At 47.1% G+C, this 18,403-nt stretch overlaps 1 protein-coding gene across 3 annotated transcripts in view; it reads right to left on the bottom strand.

Annotated features, from left to right (window-relative positions):
* KAZN (kazrin, periplakin interacting protein) overlaps nt 1-18,403 on the bottom strand; it is a 1,031,394-nt gene that overhangs the window by 967,882 nt on the left and 45,109 nt on the right. Inside the window, exon 1 of one of the 3 annotated variants that reach the window (XM_053575944.1) lies at nt 10,175-10,219. The exons of the other annotated variants lie outside the window; for them this stretch is intronic. The gene's annotated coding sequence lies outside the window, so the exon portion shown is untranslated. Of the gene's footprint in view, nt 1-10,174; nt 10,220-18,403 lie in introns of those variants that run through there. 3 annotated transcript variants of the gene reach the window in all.

Below are 18,403 nucleotides of genomic sequence, written 5' to 3'. Positions count from 1 at the left end.
CTGTTGGTTGCTGTCATAATTAAAGCTGCTATGAACATTCTTGTACAAGTCTGTCAGCAGATCTGTATTTGCATTTCTCTTGGGTAGGTATCAAGCAGTAGAGTTTCTGGGTCAATGGCGAGATGTGTGCTGCCTTTTTTACAAAACTTCCAGGCCTTTTTCTAAAGTAAAGTTTGTTTTCTGTTTTTTTTTTTTTTTTGTAGAGACAGAGTCTCACTTTATGGCCCTCGGGTAGAGTGCCGTGGCCTCACACAGCTCACAGCAACCTCCAACTCCTGGGCTCAAGCGATTCTCTTGCCTCAGCCTCCCGAGTAGCTGGGACTACAGGCGCCCGCCACAACGCCCGGCTATTTTTTGGTTGCAGTTTGGCCGGGGCCGGGTTTGAACCCGCCACCCTCGGCATATGGGGCCGGCGCCCTACTCACTGAGCCACAGCGCCGCCCAAAGTTTGTTTTCTGTTACTGATAGTTTACGGTTCCTTTCAGCTTCATGTCTCCCTAGTGGCAATACCACGTCAGAAACACCTTTGCAGATTCTTGCTTGAGTAGTTCCTCCTGCAAGGGAAAAGCTTCAGATGATTCCAGCTCACCAGTGATCTGGTGAGACGCGCCTCACTGAGGGCCACAGCAGCTGTCCCAACCCTCCCAGGTCCTCTCCAAGGATGGAGACAAGGTGTGCATGAAGTCTGGGTCGACAGTACTGAATTCAGAGCAGGCCGCGTCTCCTTCCCATCCTTCTCCTTGGAATCAAAGATGAGTTTCATGAGCTATACCAAGGGCTTGTGGTCGCTGGATGGCCATGGGTATTCCTGGTATCTCCCTGCCTGCTTCCCTCCCTGCAGTCCCAGATAGAATGTAAGCTCTTCTTAGAGTCTTGCCTCTCACATACACTCCCTTACCCGTACCACTTAGAATAGTGCACAGAATAAAAACAGAACGGGCAAATGGATGAATAACTAATGAACGAACGGATGGCTTGACCCATTTCAACTTCAGCCCTGATGTCTGAGGTCTCTGCCCGGTCACCACCTTGTACCTTGAGCACAGCACTTGTCACAACTCTGTCTCCTATGATACTTGGGTCTCTGATTCCTGCCTGAGGAGGGAGAAGCCAGCTGGCCAAGGTGAGGGCTTTGTCTAGGTCAGCCAGGTAACCCCCCAGCTCTCTGTGCTCAACATACGCCGACTTGGTTTCTGTTTCCCATACACACACAAGGCTGTGGTTTGAAAGTGCCCCCCAAAAGCACATTGGAAACTTACTTCTGCAAGCAACTATGCTGGGACGTGGGGCCTAAAAGGAGGTGTTTAGATCATGAGGGCTCTGCCCTCACAAATGCATTAAATACCATTCCAAAAAGGCTGGAGGCGGTGGGTTCTCCATCTTTCTCTCTTGCCCCTCTCCTTCCACAGTTTGCTTAGTATAACTGTACACCTGATGGAGCTCCGTAATTTCAGGAATCTGCAGATTTTTCACTCTGGTGGATTTAAATATGCCAGCAGATTCTTTGACAGCCTTCCCACGGAGAGGTGGGGACTGGGACCCCCCTCCTGGAATCCAGGCAGGCTTATGATGGCTTCGGATGCATAGACTATAGCCAAAATGACACTACGGGACTTCTAAGGCCAGATCACTGTTTCTCGGCCTTTTATTATTATTATTATCACCTCCCCAAAGAGAGGTAATAATAATTAATTTTGGCCTTTTTTCCTAATCACGTCCCCACTTCCATGATATTGTCATATACAGTTCTTGTACTATATGTACATCTGTGGTTTTATCTATAAAAAAGAGAAATGTTTCCTAACACCTCCTCGAGGAGCAACTTTTGCACCCTCAGGAGCGGGATCACCTGTCATAACAGGTCACATGGCTTCCCCTGGGCTCTCTTAGAACACTTGTTCTTAGAGCCCTTAGTTGCTGTGTATGACATTTGATGACCCTGAGGCCACATGCTAGACAGACCATCCAGAAAGCACACAGAGAACGATGCCCAATGAGTCCAGGTATCCCAACCCTCAGTCATTTGAGTCTTCCCAGCCCTGGCTCCAGACCTGGGAGTGAAGAAGCCTTTCAAGTTGAGCCCAGCTCCAACTGCTTGCTACCAGCATGGGAGAGGTTCCAAGCCAAGCTCCCCCAGACCAGCCGACCCCCAGACTCATAAATAATATTGTTACTGCTACTTAAGCCACCATGCTTGCTCTAATTTGGTTTATTATTCAACAGTAGCTAAGCAGAACACTCAGGCCATACCAAAAGCTATCCTAAGAACTTCACATGTATTTGTTCACTTTATCTTTACAGAATCCTATAAAGCAGTGGTTCTCAACCTTCCTAATGCCACGAACCTTTAATATAGTCCAAAGGGATTTCTCCCTGCACTCAGCTCTTTTCCTGAACAGGTAAAGATCTTTCCACCTCCTCTCTGATCCCCACCAACAGTAGACAGCCACCCTGCATTACTGAAGTGGGAGCGCGCTGAATTATTCATAAGACAGGAGGGCTCCCAGCTCAACTCAACATTGGCTAAATCGTCTTTCTGCCTTTACCAAGATGAAGAAAAATATTTTCCTTCCACCGTAAATGCGGTTCTCAGAGAGGCTTCATTACGTAAATGCTAGTTAAACATATTTGTTTTTCTGACAAGTGTCGCACTTTTAAAAGAAGGGGATGCTTAATGGAGTGGAGATGCTTTCCTCTCTCCTTCCACTGACTCCTTAAATTTGAAAAAACACACAACGTTGCCACTAACGTCTTATGGAAGATGGGTGGATGTGCCCATATACACTTCTTTTTAAGTGCCTGTTCTTAAAAAAGGCATCTGTTACTGACCGTAATAGCGTTGAGTCGTAAGAAATGCATTTATATTCATGTAGATATAATCTACACTTCCACAGGTGTTCCAGCGTAATGTACAATTGCCTAATGAGCCCTTAAAATAAAACACTGCCAATGAGAACCAAGTTTGCCTCCCCTATAAAGCAAATGAACTCCATCAGTCTGGCAAATGGGAACCTCGGCATCCGAGATATTTTTAATACGATGGCTTTCTCTCACCACAACTTCTGCAGGGAATAATATATAGAAAAATAATGTTTCTCCTTCATGATTACATTACCATATGGAGTAATTTTTCTTGACAAGGAGGTCATTTCATCTGATGAGTTCTTGAACAGTGAAATGGAAGCTTGGTTCCATGACAGCAAAGGACAGATTGACTTATTAAAGCTGTTACGGATTTTTATTATTCTATTTTCCTTTTGCTCTCCTAGAAGATCAAAAGCGTGAATGCATTTGGAAAGTCCATCAGGAAATAGTAATAATAAAAATTAGACAGAATGGTCGTTATAATAAATGGGAGAATCATCTGAAAACTAAGATTCTAGAGGCAGACTCTAATAAGTCTCACAAAGACATATTTGGAGAGCAGAACAGATGGGGTGTGAGCTCTAATGGAGGAACCAGTCTCACAAGATAAACAGCCAAAGTTTTAGGGAAAAAATCAGCCAGGTGTCTGAATTTAACGCAGGCTGCAAGGGACTGAAGAAAATTAATCGTCCTGGATGTCTAAAACCCAGAGGCAAAGTGGCCTAAATATAAAAGAGACTCCCTAAGGACTCTGAGAAATGTTGCTTTACTTTTTCATCAAAACACGTTCCAAAAGCTGATATACTATGCCTGGGTTCATATTTACTCCCCGTTTCATTTATCCATTATTTGACAAGCCTTGACTGACTTGCTAGGGCCACACCCACATTACCACATGATTTGCGCTCCCCCAGAGTTAAGGTCTGGTAGGGAGACTGATCTGGTGGAGAATCCACACTATTTGCCTGATGGTGTGATAAGTTCCGTGTAAGGGAATGTACAGTTCATCCATTCACACTTTCAATCAATATTGGATGAGAGCCGTTCCCAGCTCTGTACTCAGTCATGGGAATATGAGAGACTCTTTGCATAGCTGTAATTTTAGTAGGGTATATAAATGACAAAGAAATAAACAGGTGAAGTCCACATGGTGTTCACCTTGCAAAGCAAGCTCAGTAAAAACGCTGACCATGCAGCTTTTTTTGGTTTTGAACCCAGAGAAAAGAGAAGACTTCCCCCCCACCCCACCCCAAGTTCAGTGATAATTTCAAGCTCCTTTCTGGCTCAGAGGCATCCTTAGAACAAAGAGCCACTTTTTATAGGCTTGGTGTTGAATAACCACGTGTTCTGAACGGTGACCTAGATTGTAAACTTTCCCCAGATGATGAGAGTGGCCCCCTGCACCTAAACAGTTAGTGCTAACAATGTACTTTATTCCAAATACTTGCTTTTCTTTGGGGTCTGGAGTTTCCATACATGCCAGGCAGAGAATACTTACATAACCAGCTCTCAATAAAAACCCTGCCAGTGGGCAGTGCCTGTGGCTCAAAGGAGTAGGGCACCAGCTCCATATGCCAGAGGTGGTGGGTTCAAACCTAGCCCTGGCCAAAAACTGGAAAAAAAAATAGCCACCACTGAGTTTCTAAGGCAGTATTTTTCAACCTTTTTTATCTCACAGCACACTTGAATCTAACTTCCATGACACATTTAAATTATGTTGATCAAAAAAAGAGTAAGAAAACGTATATACTTACTGTGCTTTAAACTTCTCTCAAAAATAATTTAATGATCTTTAAAATTTTCATGGCATACCGGTTGAAAATCACTACTCTAAGGAGCTTCCTCAACACACAACATTTCACATGTGTCATTACGAGTTGGGGGATGTAAGCACATCCTGTGTGACTCACCGGGAAAAGAAGATTCTAGGAAACATGAAGACTCTCTGCCCCATGTTCCTCTTCCTTTGGCTGATTTTGCTTTGGGTCTTATTAATTTTAGCCATGAGTATGACTAAATGCTCAGTCTTACCTATTCCTCTGAGTTAGTCATCAGACTTGTGGGAGGTCTTGTGGGACCTGTCACAGGAGACTATTTAGGAAGGACAGCAGGGAAGGCCTCCCTGGGGAGATAGTATCTGAGCTGAGACCCGGGATGAAGATTCCCCTACCCAGTAGTGACAGGGCTGCTGTTGAAGCTCAGTTTCCTCATCTGCAAAATGGGAGTGTATCAAAGTCTGGGGAAGGAATTAAGCACAAAGCAGGTGTGGTCAGTATTTAAGAAAACCAACAGAGGATAATGCAATACCCTTGGGCTTGCAACACTGGAAAGCTGGTACCATGATAGGTCTGAAAGGCAAGTGGAGGGAGTGGTAACCTGCATCCAGAGAAGGTGTCTGTACAGAGGGGATGGCCTGACCAGAGCCAGCGCTTCAGGCAACTTGGTAAGAAGAGAGCCAGGGGCACCAACATGTTCTGACTTCACACTTCCAATCCTCTGATTGGAAGTGTGGAGGGAGTGGTAGGGTGTGTATTTTTTTGCTGTTGCTGCTTTGGAAAAAATACACACCCCTCAAGGGATCAGAGAATTCTGAATACCTGCCTGCATTCTGGCAGCAAAGAATCCTAACTGTTGGGCTAATAACTGACAGATAATTAAACTCCTATGAAACCCACAAGAGAATTTGGGAACATCCTCAGACCATGCTTATTTAAAAAGTAGGTAGTGTTTTATGCATGGATCTTAATTAGTAATTTATTGGAGGCTTTTCCAGTGGTTGCCATCTGCCTATTTCTTATTAAATTTTATTGTTTACTGAAATACTCCATTTCCCCTTTGCACAAGCCATGTGCACTCTGATTTAACACAAGACAGTTCTTTATGATGTCATGTCCTTGGAAGCCATGCTTTGTGAAATTCTTCCCAGATACACCCAAATAAAGACTCACAAGACTCTCACTAGACACACATCCCTTAAATTGGGGAAACACAATATATCTTGGTCTGGCAACTGAGGTATGTGAATACCACCAGGAAGGTACACATTCAAACCCATGCTGAGAATGCATTCATATGCAACTATGACATGGGATGGGTTGATTGTATTGGTGACCCTAATTACTGACCCCCTGATTCCATGCCCTTTGAACTGTAACTCTGTAGCCCTACTACACATCCACAGTCTGATTCTAATTCTGCACTCAGCCTTATGACTTAAGCTATGGCTTACATGATGTTAGCAAAGATGAAGCAAGCAAAAACTTTAAAATTACATGCACAGTTCTGTTTCCCTATTTTACAATTTGGTTTGCTTACTGTTATATCTCTATCAGGCCACAAGAATATGGTGGGGGGCAGGGGTGTCAAAGACGTGTGGTAAAGAGCTGATAATGCCAGTCAATGCCATTCTTGATCAGACACCAGGCAGCCAACTCCCAGACTTGTGTGGAGTCCAGCACAGAACAGAAGAACCTCCCTGCTGAGCCCAGCCTAAATCACCCACTCAACACAAGCTGAGCAAATGCTTATTGTCTTAAAGCACAGAGTTCTGGAGTGGTTTGTGGCAATAGATAATTAGTATGTAAAATATGTCACTTTTACTAAAATCTACATTGAAGTTTGAATCAGCTGCTGCCATTTTCAGTTCTTATTACAACCGTCAGAATGAGAAAATCTTCATGCTTTAAGGGCTTTTCTTGAGTATTTTGATTGGCTCACACCAAAACCATAACCTCATGAGAGAGGCAGGGTGGCATATTTTGAATAAGGATTAGAAGAAGTACGGAGGCCATGGACCGACATATAAACCAGACAAAGCCCTTTGTCTCTCAAAGTCATTGTTAAGAGGGTGCATTGGTTCTGGAAAAAGGATGTCCTGACATTTCATTCAAGAAAAATAGAATTGTCTTAAAAGAGAATCATCTTAAGAGCTCATATCATCTGTCCCCTTGCCTTTGAGCAGAATCACACTTAATCCATTATGACAGAGAGTAACAGATGCTTCTTTCTAGAATCTTCTGTTTCATTATCAGTGAATGAGTTAACACATGGGAGCCAGATCCTCAGAACACAAACTCCAGCTCTTCCACATCCAGGCTGTGTGATCATAAGCATGTGACTTTGCTTCTGAGCCTAAGTTTCCCCACCTATAAAGCAAGACTCATAGCAGCATATCCTTCCAGAGTTGTTATATGAGAAAACAGACAAAGTCTGGATGGGCTTAGCAGTGTCTAGCACACACTACATCCTTCATAAATGTAAGATATTCTCAGTCCTTGCAAGTACTATTTGCTAATATTTAACACCTTGATCATTCACTGACAGATATCACTTTCTGCCATCAGAAGAGAGACCAAGAACAGATGGTATTTGGAATATCCCTTCTGTTTAAAAATCAAGGATACACTCATTTGACCTTTCAGCCTCTTTCTCCTACATTAAATGTTCTTGGCATCTAAGGCATGAGTGACAGAGAAGGATACAGGACCATTAATCCACTTAGTAGAGTAGGAAGAGCCTGAGTTTCAGCATCAAATAAACCAAAGTTTGCCTCTGCTTGTGGCCTTTACCAGCTGTGTGCCTTTAGGCAAACCACTTAACCACTTTGAGAGCGTGGCTTCTTCTTCTATAAAAGGGACGCTGACCGCCTCACAGGATCATTTTAGGAATCAATAACAATTAGCTGTTAATAGTCTCCATAGTTGACTCCAAAAGACAAAGCAGTCCAGAATTCTCAACTTGTACATGAAGCCTACCTGAAATTAATTACCTGGTGGTGCTGTACCTTAGGGCACACATCCTGGTCATCTTCCAACCTCCAAGCAAAGACTGATGCCCTGTGACTCTTCAGTCTGGAGAAATGACCAGGTATCCTCTGAGCCAAGGTCTGAAGAACAGAAAGGACTAAGCTCCATGAAGAGCTGGGGAAAGGGAAGCGGAAGGAACAGCCTGTACAAGGAACCCAAGGTGGAAGCAGGCTTGGCCTGTTCACCTCCAGAAAGCAGACCAATGTGGCTACAGCAGAGAGACCAGGGGGAACAGTGGTGGGCAGGGCACTCAAGGATGGGCCAGCGCAGAAGGGGCTGTGACTCTGAGGTATGAATGTGAACAAAACCAAGCCAGGCATTGTGGCAGGTGCCTGTAACCCCAGCTACTTGGGAGGCTGAGGCAAGAGAATCGCTTAAATCCAAGAGTTTGAGGTTGCTGTGAGCTGTGATGCCACAGCACTCTGAGGGCGACATAGTGAGACTCTGTCTCAAAAAAAAAAAAAAAAAACACAAAACCCAAGCAGAGAGAGATGTGATGAGGTTTCTAATTACGAAGTTTCTAAAATAATCCAAGCAAAAGGTGAGGATAGCATACAGCAGGTGATGGCAGTGGAGGCAGGGAGAAGTGGCTGAATATTGATATATTTTGAGGTAGAGACAACGGAACTTGCTGTTTGTTGAATTAAATGTAGATCTGGGGGAAGGAGAGGATCCAGGATACCTCCTGGGGGGTTTGTATTGAGTGTAAGCCCAGGTTCCCACCTCGGGATCTCTTTTCTTGCCCTTCTCTTTCATTGAAATACTCTTCTCCCAAATATCCACATGGCTCCTTTAGGCCCCGGGTCTCTGCTCAGGTGTCAATCAGTGAGGCCGTCCCTAACCACCATATGTAAAATAACTTCACTCCTTCGCAGGGCTTCCTATCTCCCCCAGACTGCTTTATTTTTCTTGTTTGACATAATCTTTACCTGTTTACATACTGTCTCTCCCTACCCGTATGAGTGTGCAAAGGCTGCTGTCACAAAGAACCACAAACTGTGGGGCTTAGAAAACAGAAAATTATTGTTCTCACCGTCTGGGGACTAGAAGTTCAAGATCAAGGTGTCAGGACCTTCATGCTGAGGGCTATGAGACAGAATCCGTCCCATGCCTCTCACTTCGCCTCCCAGGGGTTTGCCGGTTATCACTGCTTGTAGAGGTCTTTGGCTTCTAGAAGCATCCACCCAATCTCTACCTTCACCTTATTCGCTGTTCTCCCAGTGTGCAATCCGTGGGTCCAAATTTCTCCTTTTTATAAGGACATCAGTTATACTGGACTAGGAGCCCACACTATCCAGGATGACCTCATTTTAACGAACTACCTTTGCAACCACCCTTTCCCAAATAAGTTGACATTCCAAGACACGGGGGATTAGGACTTTAACATAATAATTTTTCAGGGACACAATTCAACCCATATAACATCCCCCAACTGGAATAGAAGCTCCATGAGGGCAGGATCTTGTTTTCTGTTTCCTGCTGTATCTCAAGTACTTAGAAGAACCCTTATCATATACATGCTGAATAAATATGAATAAATGAATTAAAAAAAAACTGGTGGAAGAGAATCTGTAGGGGCACATGCCAGTTGTCTCATTTCAGACTTGTTAGCTTAAGACTCTTACTAGAAATCTAAGAAAGAATGTCGTGTAGGCAATTGAATTCAGGCTATCAGCTGGCAAGGCACAGCTGTGCTTCTAGATTTGGGAGTCGAGGGCAAGTGTGTAGCATTTAAAGCCCTGAGTCTGAACGGGATCAGTTGGAGAGAGTATTCCCAGGGTCGAGGTTCAAAAACAAACACAAACAGAGCAATCCAGTGTCTCAAAAACTAGGGAAAGAAAGCAGGGCCACTGGGCAGCGTGCGTGGCTCAAGGAGTAGGGCCCAGCCCCATATACAGGAGGTGGTGGGTTCAAACCCGGCCCCAGCCAAAAACTGGAAAAAAAAAAAAAAAAAGGCAGGGTCACCTGTGTGCGGTCAAATGAAGGTCATTGTTGACCTTCACCATAAGGACAAAACCAACCTGGAAGGGTTGACTAGAGAATGGGAAGGGGAGTCAGGTAGCGTAGACCAAGCCTCTGAGGAGGAAAAGAGAGAGCACCAGAGTACAGACTCTGCCCAAGCAGCTGGGATTAAATCCTCCAACTCTGGCCCATCCTGCCTGTCAGAATCCACGGTGCAAGCTCCAAAGTCATGGTTCTCACCCACCCAGCAAGCCTGTCCCCACGTGCGCAGGACTCGGCCTGGTTTAATCACCCTCCGGAGGGTCTCGGCTCCGCGGCAGTGGCCTCGGGTACCCTCAGAAGTGACCCCGGAGTCCCGGGGGGGGTCCCGGGCTGGACGCAGAGCACGGGCTCCCCAGGCCGGGAGCCACCACTCGGCGGTTTAGTAACCGGGCTCTCCACCGAGACACCCTCCTCCAATTCCCCACCCCCGCCGGAAATCACGGCGGGACACGGTCGGCCCCGGACTGGGGCGCTGGGCAGCCGAGGCGGCCCCGAGGTACCTGCCAGCGCCAGGCGGAGCGCAGGAGCCTCCCGCCCTCTCCGCGGTTTCCATGGTTTCCGTCCCCGCCGGCACCGCGACGCGCTGCCCAGCGCTCTGCACGCTGCGCCCGGCCCCTCCAAAGCCCCTGGGAGGCACGTGCGTCAACGCCAAGGTCACGGGCCCACCTATGCCGGAGGCCAGGTGGGGGAAAGTCGCGCGGGCCTCGGCAGGGGCGCGGTCCCAGCGCGTCTGTTCCTGACAGCTGAGCGCACATCCGTCTCTGCCGAGCGAAGCCCCTCTCTGGTCTTAGGAACTGAGAGGGGAGCTGGCTGGGGTCGTAGGGCCTGGCCGGCTGGGTGGGCCACCACTGCGCCCGCGCCTCCCCCCACCGCCCCACCCCTGAAGAGGGAGTAACGCTCCTTGGCCTCCAGGTGCCTCGGCTCCCACAACCAGCCCTCAGGCAAAGCGCTGCCGTTGACTCCATTGTACAGGTGGGAAGAGTGAGGCTCCGAGAATGAAGCGAAGCAGTCATCACCAGTCCTCAGGGGCAACGGCCGCACTTGACTAGGACGGTCTGATCCCCCAGATCTCTGCATCCCTCCTTCCCAGGCCACACCATCTCCACGTCTACACAGCCAGATGTTAGCCAGAGTGGTTCCCTATCACTGGGTACCTAGTGGGTGAAGCTTTGGAAGCCCCACTGAAGCCATCCTTTCCCACCAGCCCCTCAGATTCCAGCTCTGGGAGGCTTGCATCCTCCCAGGGTGGGCAGGAGTGGGCACCTACTAATTCCCACTTAAGTCAGATGGCCCACATTTGTCAGCAACCTACTTGGTCTAGATGTCACCACTGGAGGAAGGGAAGGGGAGGTAGTGGGACCCTCAGTATGTACACAGTAGGAAGCAGTGATTTAAGACTGAAATTTGACCAGGGGTGTCCAACCTGCCACCCGTGGGCCACATGCTGATTTTGTAAGGACTTCTTTTTCTTATCTGTGGTGTCAGCCTAAATCTCATTTTCTGGTCATCAGCTTTCATTAGTGTACTGAATATGCAGCAACAAAGAAAAAAGGTTGAACACCCCTGTTAGAACTATTAAATATGGCAAATAAGTAATTTTTAATTTTCTGGTAGTGCATTTTTAAAAAGAAAAGGGTAAACTGAACTTTCATAGTGGTTATTTGACCTAACATACCAAAACTCCCCAGCTCTGTGGCCCTGAAGATGACAGGTCATGGCTGTGAGCCTCAGCTTCCCCACCAGAGCCCGCGTGCACCCATGGAGTCCTTGTGGGATCATAAGATAAGCTTCACACCTGGAGGCCACAGGCTCCAGTTTGTGGAAGGTGCTACAGGCAGCCGTGCTGCTGTGATGACTGCTGGGAAGGCAGGCCAGAGGCAGGCCCTAGCCAGAGCTGTCCTGGCCTCATCCTTGTCCCTGGAAAGAAGGTCTCTCTTGCCATTGCTATTTTCCTCCCCAGTCCCTGTGCAGCCTCTTAGGTGTATTGAGAGAGTAGGAGGGAAAAGACGAAGAGGAGGAGAGAGAGAGAAGGCAAGGTAGAGGGGAGGAGGGAGGGAAAGGAGGGAAGGCCCAGGAGATCTTAGCCCCGCCCTGGTGTCCCAGGACACCTACCCCCATAGGATCTGAGGGAAATAACAGGACCCAGGACAGCTGCCCCTGCAGCCCTGGCTCCCTGGGTGGCCCTTCTGCTGTACTCTGCCTCCCCCTCCTGGGCTCTGTGTCCAATGATCTGTGCACGTCGGGAAGGATGGAGCCCCTGGTGCAGGAGGACGTTCAGCTTGGCAGGAAAACAGCTGCATCACAACCCTGGAGGGCTCCTGAGATCTTTCTAATTCAGAGGGAAACATTTTACATTTAGGTGAGGCCATGAAAACAATGAAATTCAATCAGAGAGACCTACCAGCTATGAGAAGATACCAGATTTTGCCCTGTCAAGACACAGGTCATTAAGATAGAGCTCCAGCCCTCCTCGGTTTCACAGCAAGGAGGGTCGATCCCACCCACCCGGAAGATGCTGCTGTGTGCCAGGCACCACGCGGAGAGCCGGGAAGACCAGGCCAGGCTGGATTCCCCGACTTCAGGGAGCTCCCAATCTTGGTGGGAAACAGAAATGCAAAGAAATACATGGCAAGGTGGTAAGTGCCACCAGAAAGTGATTCCTTCTGAAGTCATAATTATCAACTATAAAAGCACCCACTTCAATTGTCTAACACTTGTCATATTCCAAGCGCTCTCAGCATCATGTCACACAAGCCTCAAAGCGACCCTAGAAGGTTAATATACCCCACACCAGCTAGGGGAAGGTACCGTGATTTTCCCCTGGACTAAGCCACGGTCTCCTCTCCAAGAGCCTCCCAGAGGATCTCCCTGCTTGGACCCTTGCCCCCTATAATCCAGTCTCAACTTGGCATTTGAAATCATCTTCTTAAAACACAGATCCTTCCTTCTGCTCAGAACTCTCTAGTGCCCCCACCCCCATTCACTCAGGGTGAAAGGCAGAGCCCCTGCAATGACCTGCAGGCCTCAGGCTGCCCCTCTGCCCTCCCGTGCTACCCTCTACCCCCCACTGCACTGTCCCAGTCTGTCTGAAATGCCACGGGTGTGCTCCCTCCCCAGAGTCTTTGCTATAGCTCTGGCCTTGTGCTTGGCACACTCTTGTCTAGACATCTGCCTCCCTCATCTGCTTCAAGTCTTTGCCCAAGTGTAAGTTTCTCGGAGAGAGCTTCCCTCACCATGCAATTTAATGCTAACCTGCATGCACCCTTCTCACCATGGCAGACTGATTGCAGAAGCGACCGCAGTCATCCACACCCTCCCCCACCTTATAACTATACCTATTGCAATGGAACTTTTTAGCTCTTTCATTTAAGAGCTGGATGGCTTTGACATGCTTTGGCTGGTGGAATGTAGCAAAAGTGAAAGCATGATGCTTCCTAGTCTAGGCCTTGAGAAGTCTTTGATGCTTCTTTTCTCTCTCAGAACCCTCTTTCCACCATAAGAACAAGCCTGGACCAGCCTTCTAAAGCATGAGAGAATACATGAAATAGAACAGAGTTGTCCTAACTGACGCCATCCTAGACCAACTACTGAGAGACACGTGAGTGAGCGCAGCCAAGATGAGCCAAGACCAGAAGAACCGCCCAGCTGAGCCCAGCTTAAATTGCAGACTCACAGAACTATAGTTATTTGGAGCCATCAGCGTGTTTGTTATGTGGCAATAGCTGACTGATACATCTACCAGGAGCACTGCCAATCACCTTCCCCTGCTTTCCTTTTCTTTCTTTCACAGCGTATTACCTTCTAACACACTATAAAATATATTTACTTGCTATGTTTGTTTATTTTCTCTCTGCTCCATCTAGGCTATATAGAACTGCATCCTCTCCAGGGAATACATGTGTTGTGTTCACTGACGCATCCCCAGTTGCCTGGGCCAGCAGCATACAGCACACAGTAGATGCTCAATAAATACTTTAAAAATAATTTTTAAAAGAATGACTAGTAATAACAACCCCAACCACCATCATTGGAGCATCTACAAATAACAGACATGGTACCAAGATCTGTGATGGAGTCCTTTATTTAACTTTCATAACATTATCACATAGGTGTGCTTGGCCCATTTTATTGATGAGAAAGCTAAGACTCAGAGACTGTAAGTAACCAGCTCTGCTGGTTGTACAGTTGGCAAGTGGCAGAGCTGGGATTAGAACCCAGGTATTATATCCAACTTCAGTCAGTGTACTGTCCTGCTTCCCACTGCCCCCTACACATACACATAGCCCAGAGCAGGAACATTTACCCCCTTGAAAGAGCACAGAAAAAGAGAGAAGGGGGAAGGGAAGGGAAGGGAAAAAGGAAGGAGAGAGAGAGAAGGAGGGGAGAGGAGGGAAAGGAAAGGAAAAAGAAAGCAGGCAAAGAAAGTTTTCATGAAGTTGAGCTAGGCTTTGAAGCATGAATAGAATTTTAAGAGGTAAGATGGGAGATAAGGAGTAATTATTTACTTAGAAAATTCCATAATTCCTTAGATGACAAATTCACTCCTAAAGGAGCCAGGGGACAAGAAATAAAAGCAAAATCATCTAACACAGAAGGCCCAGTGTATAAAGGATACTGAGTGCTTAGGTTTGAGGACGCTGTGGCCCATCTGGAGACACTCCCCTCATGAGAAACTAACAAAGGACACAGCCAGCAACTTAGCTGTGGATTCAACAAGTTCCCCAGTGCCTGCTATGCTCCCCAAACTGAGCAGAATCTTCTAGAAAACTTAAAAAAAAAAAAAAAAAAAGAAAGGGTGGCACCTGTGGCTCAAGGAGTAGGGCACCGGTCCCATATGCCAGAGGTGGCGGGTTCAAACCCAGCCCCAGCCAAAAACCAAAAAAAAAAAAAAAAAAAAAGATAAAAAGATACGCTCTTCCTGAATCTTTTTTCCTCTCTCAGTTCCAACTTCCCAGTCTAATTTCTAAATCAGGTTATTTGCTCTCTTGAAAATAGCCCTCAACCTATTTTAGATGGTCAACATCTTTCTCCTGATTTAGGCCAAAATCTCCTGTCTCCATGACCTGTCCATCCCTCTTCCTCACTGCCCATCTCTATTTCACCCCTAAAGACATAGGGGGATTTTTAGAACACAGTGTTATCTTGTCCCCTCTTTCATGGCTTTCAGATGTCAAGATAAAGTCTCAGCTTCCTGTCATAGCATATGAGTCCCTGCAGATTGGTTCCAATTCACCTCTTTAGCTTCACTAGGACTTATCTCCACCACTGGAACATCCCCAAGTCCTCCATCCACCATGCCTTTAGTTACCTCTCTTCCCCACTTCTCTCCACCTCAGTCTTCTCATCTAGAAAATGGGTAGGATAATGCCCATGACACAGGGTTACTGTAAAAGTGAACAGAAATAACACAAGTGAGAGCTCCTAAGGAAGTCTAGCCTCAGAGGACATCAAAAGCACACCTGCATCAGGACCTAATCTCTCAGATGGCCCCGCTGTGTGGGGGAAGTCACTCAGCACTCTGAGGAAGTGCTGTCTTCACACTCAAGACCAAAATCAGTCCAACTGGAGATACGAACAATGCACAGCTTAGGGCCCAAAGTGATGGCGCCTCCCCTGACTCTCTGGCCTCATCTCCTGCCCGACTCCCAGCACTCCCCTATAGCCACACTGGCCTCCTCTCTGTTCCTCAAGCATGACCCCAGGGCCTTTGCACAGGCTGTCTCCACAGCCCAGAATGCTTTCCCCAGTTACCCAAGCAGCTCACTTCCCCATGTCCTGCGAGTCCTTCTCCAGGTGTATAGCACAGCAGGACAGAGAAGACAAAAGGTCCTGCACGGTCACTACTCCAGCAGGGCAATTTGCATTTCCATTCTGCCCTGAGTTCATACCTCTGGAATTGTTGACTCTCAAAAAACAAACAGAAAAACCTGCTTGCGTCATTATGTGTATTTTCTGGGTAATGATGGTAGAGAAACAAAGGAAGATGAAGGGAGTCATACAACCAATCGTGCTCCCCAAGGCACATTCGACCTTCATTTTCAATGTCACCTTGTGAGTAAGGCGTCCCTGCCCCCCACGCCACTCACTATCCCCTTACTGTGTCTTTCATTCTCTCCCATTTATCATCTATTTATGCTCTTTCTCTCCTCACCAGAAAGTAAATACCCTCAAGGCAGGAATTTGCATGTGTGTGTGTTGTTTGTGGTTTATTATTCTTTCATTTCAGCTGAGTAGAAGGTTAGTTCCTTTCCCTCAGACACACAGAAACAAACCCAAGAGTTAAATCACCATCCAACATTGTAAACAGGAAGAAGAGGGTGGGGGAGGAGTAGAGGATGGGAGGGGGAGACAGGTTCTTCCCCTACCCTGGGGGAGAAGGAAGAAGCAAATTTTGTCTGGCTTATCCCCTGCTTTATTCTCAGCACCTACAATGTGCCTGGCCTATAGTGGTGCTTAAGAAATATTTAGTTAAATGAATAAATGAGTGAGCTGTCTCGAGCTTTGGTCTCTCACACGGTCAAGGCGACATACTCATGCCATTCACGCTTTGACCACAAGAGGTCACTGTGGCTGCACGTAGCGTCCCAAGGCGGCCCTGGTTCAGATGAGTTTACTCTGCGCTCACCTTAGTCTTGGCGGCCCAGCCAGTGGGGAAAAAGCACCTTATAAGTACAACTGTGGGACAGATTCTAGCATTACTAGAGCATACATGACTTAGGGTGCATCTTTATAAAGGCCATAGATACAATCAAAGATGGGCTCTAAAGCCAGGTTATCCCAACTCTACCTGCCTGTGATCTTGGGCAAGGCTCTCTGCCTCTGTTTCCCCATCTGCAAAGTGGAATAATGACACTGCCCTCCGTGTACAGATTTTGGGCGTGGGGGGCAAAATAAGTGGTGCACGTAGAACTCTTAGAACAGGGCCTGGCATAAACTCAAGAATTGTAAGCATTCAATAATTATTTTTCCTCCACTTCACTACACACAATTTATAATGATACATTCTGTGATAATTTCATTAATGGCTGCCCACCACCACCACTGGACTTTAAGCTCCATGAAGGCAGGGATGGGGTTTATATATTTTTTAGACTTTTCATGATGAGTAATTTTAGATACACATGGAAGTAGGCCTAGCCTGTATCTATTTATCATCGTCCCCTTGCCTAGCTCCCACTGCAGTGCCTGGTATACTGTGAGCCTTCAACCAGTAATTTCCTCATGGTTATTTGTGAGGTGCTATTCTAAGCCAGGTAGGGCGTCTGTGTCAGGCAGCAAGTCTACACAGGTGAATCAGAGCCAGGCCCCTGGGCTCTAGGAGTTCACAGTCCAAGGAGAAAGGCTGCCTTAATATGCCAGCTCCCAAGGGGGAGATGGGTAAATTGAGGGTATGATGGGGGCATCTCATCTAGCCAGGTGAGTTTCCTGGGAGAAATATTTTCCTGGAAGAACTGAAGGGTGCACAGGCAAAGGGACGTGATCCCAGGCAGAGGGATAACAGTGCAAAGGCCCTGAGGGTGAAAGAGGGTCGGGCCATGTTCAAGTAGGATCAAATGAGCTAGGCCTAGAGGCCCAGCTACTTGGGAGGCTGAGGCAGGAGGATCGCTTGAGCCCAGGAGCTTGAAGTCTCTGTGAGCTATGATGCCACAGCACTCTAGCCAGGGGAAACAGTGAAAGTATGTCTCAAAAAAATAAATAAATAAAAAGTGAAAGAGGATCAATGTCCAGCACTAACTGACCCTATCATCACCATTATCAAATTTATAATAGTGGTAGCCACCCCCCACCCTATTTGAAACAAGGTGCTATGGTTTGGATGTTTGTCCCCCCAAACTTCATGTTGAAATCCGATAAAGTGTTGGAGGTGAGGCTTCACAGGGGGTGTTTGGGTCCTGCAGACAGATTCCTCATGACTAGATTAATGCCCTCCCACAGGGGTGAGTCAGTCCCACTCTGTCAGTTTCCAGGAGAGCTGGCATCTGCCACCCCTCACTTCCTCTCTCACTATGAGGTCTCTGCACACACCAGCTCCCCTTCTGCCATGAGTGAAAGTGGCCTCCACCCTCACCAGATACAGATGCCTCATCTCAAACTTTCCAATCATCGGAACTGTGAGCCAGACAAATCCTTTTTCTTGATAAATTAACCAGCTTCAGGTATTCCTTCATAGCGACACTAAATGGACTCAGACACACAGTTTGCAGCCCAAGGCTGCCCCCTAGTGCCTCCATATCTCATCACCATCTTACTGACTGGATGGCACTTTTCACTGCCAGATTACCTTAGTTTTTTGCTTAGTTAGCCATTGTCTGTCTCCCTACCCCCGAAGAGCAGGGACCTGAATTGCCTCTGTCACATGCTATGTCATAATCCAGCATCCAGGGATCATGCACCTTCCAGTCTGCATATATTATTTCCTTTTGCTTTTGTACCCACAAATATGGTCCACGTGAAACAAGTCCATGTTACAAGTGAAGAGACAGAAGCCTGGGAGGCCACCCAACAGCTGAGTCAGGCCAGTAGGTGACCCAGCCCCAATGACTGGGACTCTTACTTCTGACTCAGAGACTTCTCTAGGATCCTGGCAGCTCACCAGGCTTTGACATTGGCAGAATTTCTTCTTCCACCCCCAGCTCCTAGAGCTTCCCTACAAAGCTCAGAGCAAATGCCAGATCATCCTGTAGAAGGATCCATACCACTCTCCCCAACCTCATCACACCCTCCTGCAC

The sequence above is a fragment of the Nycticebus coucang genome, chromosome 22 (genome assembly GCF_027406575.1).
Source record: "Nycticebus coucang isolate mNycCou1 chromosome 22, mNycCou1.pri, whole genome shotgun sequence".
Lineage (NCBI taxonomy): Eukaryota > Metazoa > Chordata > Mammalia > Primates > Lorisidae > Nycticebus > Nycticebus coucang.
Note: the sequence above shows the minus strand (reverse complement) of the source record. Positions and strands in the feature narration are given on the sequence as shown.